Raw genomic sequence first — 9,637 nt, 5'->3', positions numbered from 1 at the left:
TTCTGAGACATTTTCCAATTACACCAAGATTGCAGAGGTTGTTTCATGATGCTGAAACAAGAGAGGATGTACTGTGACATTCTAGGAACCAGGAGTACAGAGATCAGAATGTAATGAGCCATCCATCTCATGGTAGTGAGTGGAAAAGCTTCAATGATAAACACAAAGAGTTTGCTGCTGACCCGAGAAACATTAGACTTGGCTTAGCTTCAGATGGATTTAACCCATTTGGCCACCAGAGCGCCACATATAGCATGTGGCCAGTGCTTGTTATCCCTTACAACATGCCTCCAAATGTCTGCACCAAAGAATCAAACTACATGATGGCCTTGCTCATCCCAGGTCCAAAAAGTCTTGGAAAGGATTTTGATTTGTTCATGGAGCCTCTTGTGGAGGAACTTCAATAGCTATGGAAGGGTGTTCTCACTCGAGACCTATATAGCAGCCCACCAACTGATTTCTTTCTACGTGCTGTTATAATTTGGTGCATCCATGATTATCCGGCTTTGGGCACTATGTCAGGGCGAACGACACATGGTTACAATGCATGTGTTCGCTGTGACAAGAATCCGCTGTCATACGCAATACTTAGCAAGATTTGTTACATTTGACACCGCCGTTTCCTTGCCAAGGACAAGCCGCATCCTAGAAAATACCAAAGACATGTGTTCAATGCAAAGCATGAAAACCGTGATGCGCCAAAGAGGCTCACCGCCGATGAGTTGCAAGTGGAATTAGAGAAGGTTAGGCATATTACACCAGGAAACCATCCCGGTAATGGTAGCGGGAAAAGGAAGCGTGGCAGGGTAGAAGAGAGATTGTTTACCCACAGATCCACTTTGTGGGACTTGGAGTATTGGAAAGATTTGGATCTAAGGCATAATCTTGATGTGATGCACATCGAGAAAAATATAGGTGACAACATTATCAGTACACTTCTTAATATTGAAGGCAAGACGAAAGATACCTTAAAATCTAGGATTGATTTGACACACCTGGGTATCAGAAAGGATTTGCAGGTGCAAGATGAAGGTAAACCACGGGATATGGCACCAGCTGTGTACGTCTTGGATAAGGTAAAAAGAAAAGAATTCTGCGAGGTCCTGTCACGTGTGAGATTCCCACATGGATTTGCTTCCAACCCTGAAAGGAGAGTCAGTGCAGATGGAAACAAGGTACAAGGGTTGAAAACTCATGACTGACACGTCCTACTTCAAAGGGTTTTACCTGTTATCCTTAGAGGATTGGGCCGCCCTGACTTATACAGAGCAGTTGCAGAGTTGGGACAATTCTTCAGGGAACTCTGCAGTAGGAATATCAGGATAGATGCTTTGGAGCGTCTTAGAGACAAGATACCAACTATCCTATGCGACCTTGAGAAGATATATCCTCCATCCTTCTTTGATGTGATGGTGCATTTGGCTGTTCATCTACCTGATGAGGCACTACTTAGAGGTCCAGTACAGTATGGCTGGATGTACCCTATTGAAAGGCGGCTAGGCACTTTCAAGGGCTATGTTAGGAACAGAGCTAGACCCGAGGGTTCCATTGCAGAGGCCTACATTGCTACAGAAGCATTGACATTCTTCTCAAAATACATTGAAACAGCTGATCAGCTTAGCAAAGAGGTGGGTGAAGACAATCCCAGGCTCAATGTTTTCGATTATTCTGTTCGAGTTACAGGGAAGAGTCGACAAGAGGACAAACCTAAAGATTTGGACAAAATGGTTTGGTATGTGTTGAATAACTGTCCTGAGATACTACCTTATATCAAGTAAGTGTAGTACTGCAGCTTATACATCGTAATCTACTAAACTTGCAGCACATTCTTATATATTTAGATGTTTGACGTGATCACTATGTTGTGTAGCATCTACAAAGAGGAGTTACTTCCGCAAAATCCAAGAAACATTGACAAACTGGTTATGGCAGGATTTGCGAAATGGTTCAAGAACCATGTAAGCTTTTGAAGTGCATTGTCAGTTTTTTTAATATATTGAGTACATAAGATGATCAGCTTGTCTATTTTCTAACCATAGGTTAAGAAGATGCGGGAGGATGGGCAGGCAGTTGATGATGCCCTTTACTCACTAGCAATGGGTCCTGATACTCGGGTAAGACATTATGAATCTTGCGTTGTTGGAGATGTGCGCTACAACACCCTTGCACGAGACGAAGATAGGAAGACACAAAACAGTGCCATCATGAGCACGGATACGTATGACAAAGAGACAACTGAAATGTATGCTAACATAACAGACATTATTCAGTTGCAGTATATCTCCAGTTTCGAGGATCATCGGTGTGTGGTTCTGTTGTGATGTCATTGGTATAACCTATTTTCCAGGATCGCAAAACCCAGAGCTGATGATTATTTCAAATCCATCAATGTCAAGGTGGCGTACCAGACCAACGAGCCTTTTATTTTGGCAAATCAAGCAACACAAATATTTTTCTTGGAAGACACATTTGCACGTAGCGATGACTGGAGAGTATTGCAAAGGTTTGAGCAGAGGAATTCGTTTAATGAAGTTGCACAACAAGATGATGCTTACACTGCTCCTGATGTACAAGATAACACAGATGTTCCTAATATCTTTGAGAACCATCACGTCAATGACGCCGGCGAAAAGATTGCCTGTCGTGTTGTGGACATACAAGAGTTGATCAAGAAGAAGCCAAGGTTCAAGGACGTTGAGGACGAAGAAGAAGATGACACCATGGGGAATTACGATTCAGACTGATACACATGGCGAAGATGTTGACGCTGCTGCTGCGGATGATGATTACATTGCTTTTTTCGTATTTGTCTGTCAGAAGACATTTTTTTATCTACTATGTGAAATTGTGTTTGCTATGACAACTGAAACCTGATGAACATGTTGTTTAGTATTTTGTTGTGAGAACATCACTTGTTATGCATGCTGATTTGTGTTTGGTGATTGTATGACAACTAAAACATGATGACATTGTTGTTTAGTTGTACTCATATTTGGCTATGAAACTTGAATTTGATGACATAGTTTGATGTTGGACTGCAATTTGCTCGACGTCTTCGAATGAGAACAAAGCTGACCCGATAGGGCCTCTGCTATTTATTTATTTATATGAGCAAAAGGGGACACCCCCTGATTTCCGTTAATATAAATCATTAGATGTTCACAACACTACGCCCAGCCTTCTACACAGGTTTCATTCATTACTAGTTTCAGCAAAGTGCTCATGTCGTAGCCACTGAATACATCACAAGTGCTACATACACTGCAAAATAAAGAGACAATCATCCTACAGAGCACATCGATTTTGCCCATTATCTTCACAAGCTCTTTCATCTCCTCATTGCTGTCAAGGTCGTTCAGCAGCTGTTGCTTGGCCATGATCAGAGGAACTGCATCTTTAAGCTTCTGCTCTGCATCTTCCTCTTCTGTCGTTCCTTCAGTTACTTGTCCAACACCCCAACCTGCTGGTATTGGGATTCCTCGGCTAACCAAATAATCAGCGTAGTTGCATTCCCCCACATCAGCAACTTCCTAGAAATACAAACCACACGAATCTTCCCTTTTCTGCACGAATCAAATTGGTAGATCATCAACCAAACTATTAAAAAAAATCAACAACTGAAAGCAGCAGAACAACACTTAAACATATTATTACCCCATGATTCGGGCATTTGTAGAAGACTTGGCCAGGGTTGTGGATTGTGGTTGAGACGCGACGGATGACTCTGCGTGATTTGCAGCAGTGGCACCACACCAACGGCAGCGGGTTGCGATGAGCAATCGGCTGCGGTGCGCGTGCCGGCGAGGGTGTGATGAGACCCATAGGCGATTGTATGGGTTGCGACTTGGCGCATATCTGGTTGTTGCCTGCTGAAGAGTAGGTGGACGAGCAGCCATCGGACATGGTTGCTGCGGCCAGAGCTTCTGATGCTAGGCAGAGTAAGTAGAGAAGAGGAGAAGTGAACATTGGATATGTCAGTTTCATTACTTGCAGAGTAGTATAGCACCATATATAGTCATAGTCTAGGTTTGGATTCGAACCAGCTATAGGAGCACGTCTTTCTTTTTTCTAAAACTCGGCAACGTCTCATTACTGGTACACTAGCTTGTTCTGTACGCCTTCCCAAGTCTTTGATTTTCTTTCCCTTTTTTTGCGAGGAAGGAAGGAGGACAAAATTGAGAGTTCCTGGGACTCGAACCCAAGACCTCTCGGTTGAAAACTAAGGGTGCTAGTCACTTATGTGGCGAACGTTCCCTGTGAGGAGGACGGCAGACGAACGCATTTTCCTTGCAATTTTCTTCCTATATATAAAAAAGTATGCTACTTGGTGTCCGCTTAGTCAACAAAACGATTGTGCCAACCTTGACCGTTGGATTGACATTCAACGTCTGTCGCGTTTCTTCAGTCTCTTCTTCCTCGAGCCGCCAAAGCCAAACCAGCGCCGGCGGGACCGCCTGCTCCCGCCTCCCACGGCTGACTGTGATCTGCCTCGGCTCCTGTTCGTTCCCGTCCAAGGCCTCACCATCGTCCTCCGCCTTGGTTCGCTCGCCGTGGCGCCGCCCTCCGGTGTTGTCAACATGGTCAACAACCGAGAGGAATAAGGAGATGACTGTACATGGTGAGGATGAAAGTAGGGACCCAGCAGCGCGCGCAGTAATTTTATTTTTTCGGGACGGAGAAGGGTATCAACTGGGTTGTGCGGGACCCGTGGCCCGTCTAGCCCAGGCTTTTATTTCATATGTTTAGCACATGGCCAACCCAGTTTGTTTTTTCCTTTCTGAAAATTGCTAGCCAGCTATTTTGGTTTTTTTTGCAGAATAACCAATGTAGGCCTACTTGCTTTTCTACGCCCTGCTGGGCCGGAAATCTTTCAAGACGAGGAGGGATGCATTTTGCCCAGAAAATGGGCTATAAGTAATAAGAAATGGGCTATAAGTAATAATAAATGGGCTGTAAAATAAAAAAATACAGCAAACAGACAATTAGTTCCAAAATACTGTTTTCTTTCGGATTTTGATATATTAAATTTCATTGTTTTTGCGCGGGTAAAATTTCATTGAATTTAAATTAAGGTATATTTAGATTTAAAATTAATTTGAATCTGGCTAGAAATTTCGGGTTGTATGCTGTTTGGGACAGATTTGGAGGCTGACTTGTGGGTCTACTAGATTGACGTGTACTTTGGCTTTGTCAACTTAGTCCACAAACGATTCTAGCAGCAGTGACCGTTGGATGTTAATCCAACGACCGTGCTGCTTCTTCAATATCTGATCTTCTTGCTCCAGCCGCCCAAACCAGCTCCGGTGGGACTGCCTGCTCCCGCCTCCCGTGGCCGGCTGTGCTGCCGCACAGGCCGCACCGCCCCACCCTACTTCATTGCTGGCCAGGCCATTCCTCTACTCACCCACACCTCCTGTTATTTTCCGGCGACGGCAGCCGGACCAGTAAACCCTCGTACTCCCTACCACGTGGGCAACCATTGTCGACTCTTCCCCGGCTCCGTGTCGTTCCCTTCCTAGGCCTCGCCATCGTCCACCGCCATGGTGCTCTCGGCGCGGCCTGGTCAACTTGGTCAACGAACGACATCCATCGGCCGTGGACTGTACACGCAAAATAATGATTCCTCCACCTGACAGCTGGGACCCACCGGAAGGGCCTCTGTATTTCGCAAAAAAAACGTTCCCCCCGCTGACATGTCGGACCCACTAGCTATATCTTCACACGCAAGGAAGTGCCTCCTTATTACGCACAAAAAAATGAATACCCCCTGCTAGCTGGGACCCACCATAGTGGGAGGATGACTTGTGGGCCAACAAAGTTGACGGGGACGGAGGGCTTTGTCAACTTAGTCAATATGAACGATTCTAGCTCCAGTGACCGTACGATGTCCATCCAACGGCCGTAGTGCTTCTTCAACCTCTGGTCTTCTTGCTCTAGCCGCCCAAAGCAGCGCCGGTTGTGCCGCATGCTCCTGCCTCCCGTGGCCGGCTGTGCTGCCGCGGAGGTCTCACCGCCCCCTACTATTCCCACCGCTGGCCAGGCCCTGCGGCGACGGCAGCCTCACACCGCAGCCGAACCAGTGAACCCTCGTACTCCTCTCAACGCGGGCTTCCACTGTCGCGTCTTCCCCGGCTCCGCGTCGTCCCCTTCCTAGGCCTCGCCGTCGTCCACCGTCGTGGTGCTCTCCGCGCGGCGTGGTCAACGTGGTCAAGGAACAACTTCCATCGGAAGAGTACAGTACGTGGAGAGGCTGACAGCTGGGTCCACGGCCACAGCCCAGTTTTTTTGTGATTTGCCAAGTAAGTTGCTTTGTCAGGCCTGCTGGGCTGCAAATTTTTCAAGACGAGGAGAGCTTTCATTCGGCTGGCCAAGAAAATGGCCCATCAGTAATGAGAAATGGGTTGTACATTTTTAAAACACATCAAACCGGCAATTAGTTTCAAATATCTTTTTTTTCATTTCAAGATTTTAAATTACATTAATTTTTATGCGTCGAGAATTTGTTGGATTTTATATTGATATACATTTATTTTTAAAATCAGTTTGAATGTGAGTCGAAATTTCGGGATTAAAAACAGTTCGGACCGCACCGAAATATGCAAAATTTCGTATAATTTTTTAACCGTGGCCACAATTTGGGTTGTAATGCTAACAAAAATAATATGGGCTCCAAAAAACCTTAAGAATTAGCAAATGGGCTGAAAATTATTAGAAATAATGGAAGATGGGTTGTATGTTGTTTTCCATAGATTTGAGGCTTTCCTAAAAAAAGGTTGACGCACAAGCAGTGACTGTTGGATGTCCATCCAACGGCCGTCGTGCTTCTTCAATCTCTTCTCTTCCTGCTCTAGCCGCTCAAACAAGCGCCGGCAGGACTGCCTGCTCCCTCCTCCCCGCGGCCGGATGTGCTGCCGCGCAGGCCTCACCGCCCCACCGTACTCCCATCGCTGGCCTAGCCATCCCTCTACTCACCCACACCTGCTGTTATTCTCCAGCGACGGCAGACGAACCAGTAAACCCTCGTACAGTCGTACTCCCCTCCACGTGGGAAACAACTGCCGAGTCTTCCCTGCCTCCGTGTCGTTCCCTTCCTAGGCCTCACAGTCATCCACCGCCCTGGTGCTCTCGGTGCGGCCTGGTCAACGTGGTCAACGACCGACATGCACATGAAGTGGACTGTACGTGGAGAGGCCGACAGCTGGGTCCACGGCCGCACACAAGGAAATGCCTCCTTATTACGCGCAAAATAATGATTCCTCCACCTGACATCAGGGACCCACTGAAAGGGCCTCTGTATTTCGCGAAAAAAACGTTACCGCCGCTGACAGCTCAGACCCACCAGTTATATCTTCGCACGCAAGGAAGTGCCTCCTTATTACGCACAAAAAAATGAATACTCCCCCTGTTAGCTGGGACCCAGTATAGTGGCAGGCTGACTTGTGGGCCTACTAAGTTGACGGGGATGGAGGGCTTTGTCAACTTAGTCAATATGCACGATTCTAGCTCCATTGACCGTACGATGTCCATCCAACGGCCGTAGTGCTTCTTCAACCTCTGGTCTTCTTGCTCCAGCCGCCCAAACCAGCCCGGTCGTGCCTCGTGCTCCTGCCTCCCGTGGCCGGCTGCGATGCGGCGGAGGCCTCACCGCACCCTACTACTCCCACCGCTGGCCAGGCCAGCCCTCTACTCACCCACACCCCCTGTTACTATGCGGCGATGGCAGCCTCACACCGCAGTGAACCAGTGCCCTCGTACTCCTCTACGCGTGGGCATCCACTGCCACATCTTCCCCGGCTCCACGCCGTCCCCTTCCTAGGCCTCGCCGTCGTCCACCGCCCTGGTGCTCTCGGCGCGGCGTGGTCAACGTGGTCAAGGAACGGCTTCCATCGGACGTGGACTGTACGTGGAGAGGCTGACAGCTGGGTCCACGGCCGCAGCAAGGAAGTGCCTCCTTATTACGTGCAAAATAATTATTCCTCCACCTGACAGCGGGGACCCACCGGACGGGCCACCGTATTTCGCCCCCTGACTGCTGGGACCCACCAGCTACATTTTCGCACGCAAGGAAGTGCGTGACAGTCGGGACCCACCTGGTCGAAGCGTACGTAGCATTGTCATTCTGGTCGCGAATGTGTACGTACATATATACTGGTGGATGTAGAGGCGCGCACGTGTAGTAGTAGAGGCGGCCAGGGTGCAAGAAAGAAAATACGGCCACGTATGTGTACATACGGGCGGGGTCTCGAACGCCTACTCGCGCATACGTACGGCAAGGGCTCATTGACATGGCTGGGTCGGAACGGAGAAATAGCGTCGTCGTCGTGTTCATGGGGAGGCAACGGAATGCGTCATGTTCATGGGGAGGCAACGGAATGCGTCGTGTTCATGGGGAGGCAACAGAACGCGTGGGAGCCAACCGGCTGGGTCGGAACGGAATGCATGGTCGTGTTCATCGGGAGGGCTTGGACGGAACAGGCGATGGAAACAAGGCCTGGCGTACCGCACAATGGAGGAAACATACCTCCTACGTTCGGAACGGGGTCCTGTTGATCGGGAGGGGTCTGGCGTACCGCAAAACGGAGGAAACGGACCTCCTACGATCGAAACAGGGGTCCTGTTGATCGGGAGGGGTGTGGCGTACCGCAAAACGGACGAAACGGACTTGTGTTGGAGCGCTACGGTCGAAATGGGGGTCCTGTTCATCGGGAGGGGTGTGGCGTACCGCAAAACGGGACTCCACGGGATACTGTTCATCTTCACCGTCGACCCCCTCCATCCTCCACAAGCTACTGTTCATCCACCGTCGACCTCCTCCAGCCTCGACCTGTGACTGTTCATCCACGGGCTCCTATTCATCCAGCCTCCACCGCGCGCTACTCCACCGGCTACTATTCAACCAGCCCTCTCCACGGGCTCCTGTTCAACCACCCCTCCATGGGCTACTGTTCATCCTGCCCTCCACCGTCTACTGTTCATCCTGCCCTCCACGGGGTGGTCCTGTTCATCCAGCCCTCCGCGGGGTCCTGTTCATCCAGCCCCAACCGGCTCGATCGATCGGGGTCATGTTCATCCAGAGGCAACACCACGGGGTCCTGTTCATCCACCCCCACCGGGAACTGTTCATCCAACCCCCCCCCCCCCGCAACGCTCACTGTTCATCCAGAGGCAGCATCGATCGGCTTCAGTTAGCAGCAGTAGCGAAGGAATCGCTCGATCGGGTTCAGTTAACAGCCATCGATCGATCGCTCGGGTTCAGTAACGCGTAGCCTGCAGTGCAATCGCTCGGGTTCAGTTAGAGCCCAACGCCTCGCTCGGGTTCAGTTAGAGCCAACGCCTCGCACACACGCGCGTACGTGTACTAGAGAAACGCGCATCGCTCGGCCCCCGACCTCCCACCGTAACCGGGAACTCCCCCAAATTTTCCTCCCCCTTGCTTCTACCACGGTTTTTTCCGTCATGGACGGCCCAAAGAATGTCATGCAGCTGCTTCTCCGGCCCGCCTAGGACGAAAAGCCCGTTTTCTGTCATGATTTTTTGGCATAGAAGTAGGAGCCCACCACATCTATGATGATACCGGGTTTTGTCACAATTATCGTCATAGAAGTGTCATATGTATGACAAAAAAATTCGTTCGGCC

Source organism: Triticum urartu, chromosome 2A (genome assembly GCF_056163025.1).
Source record: "Triticum urartu cultivar PI428250 chromosome 2A, HENAU_Tu73, whole genome shotgun sequence".
In the NCBI taxonomy this organism is placed as follows: Eukaryota; Viridiplantae; Streptophyta; class Magnoliopsida; order Poales; family Poaceae; genus Triticum; species Triticum urartu.
The sequence above is the reverse complement of the archived record's forward strand: the minus strand, read 5'-3'. Positions refer to the sequence as shown.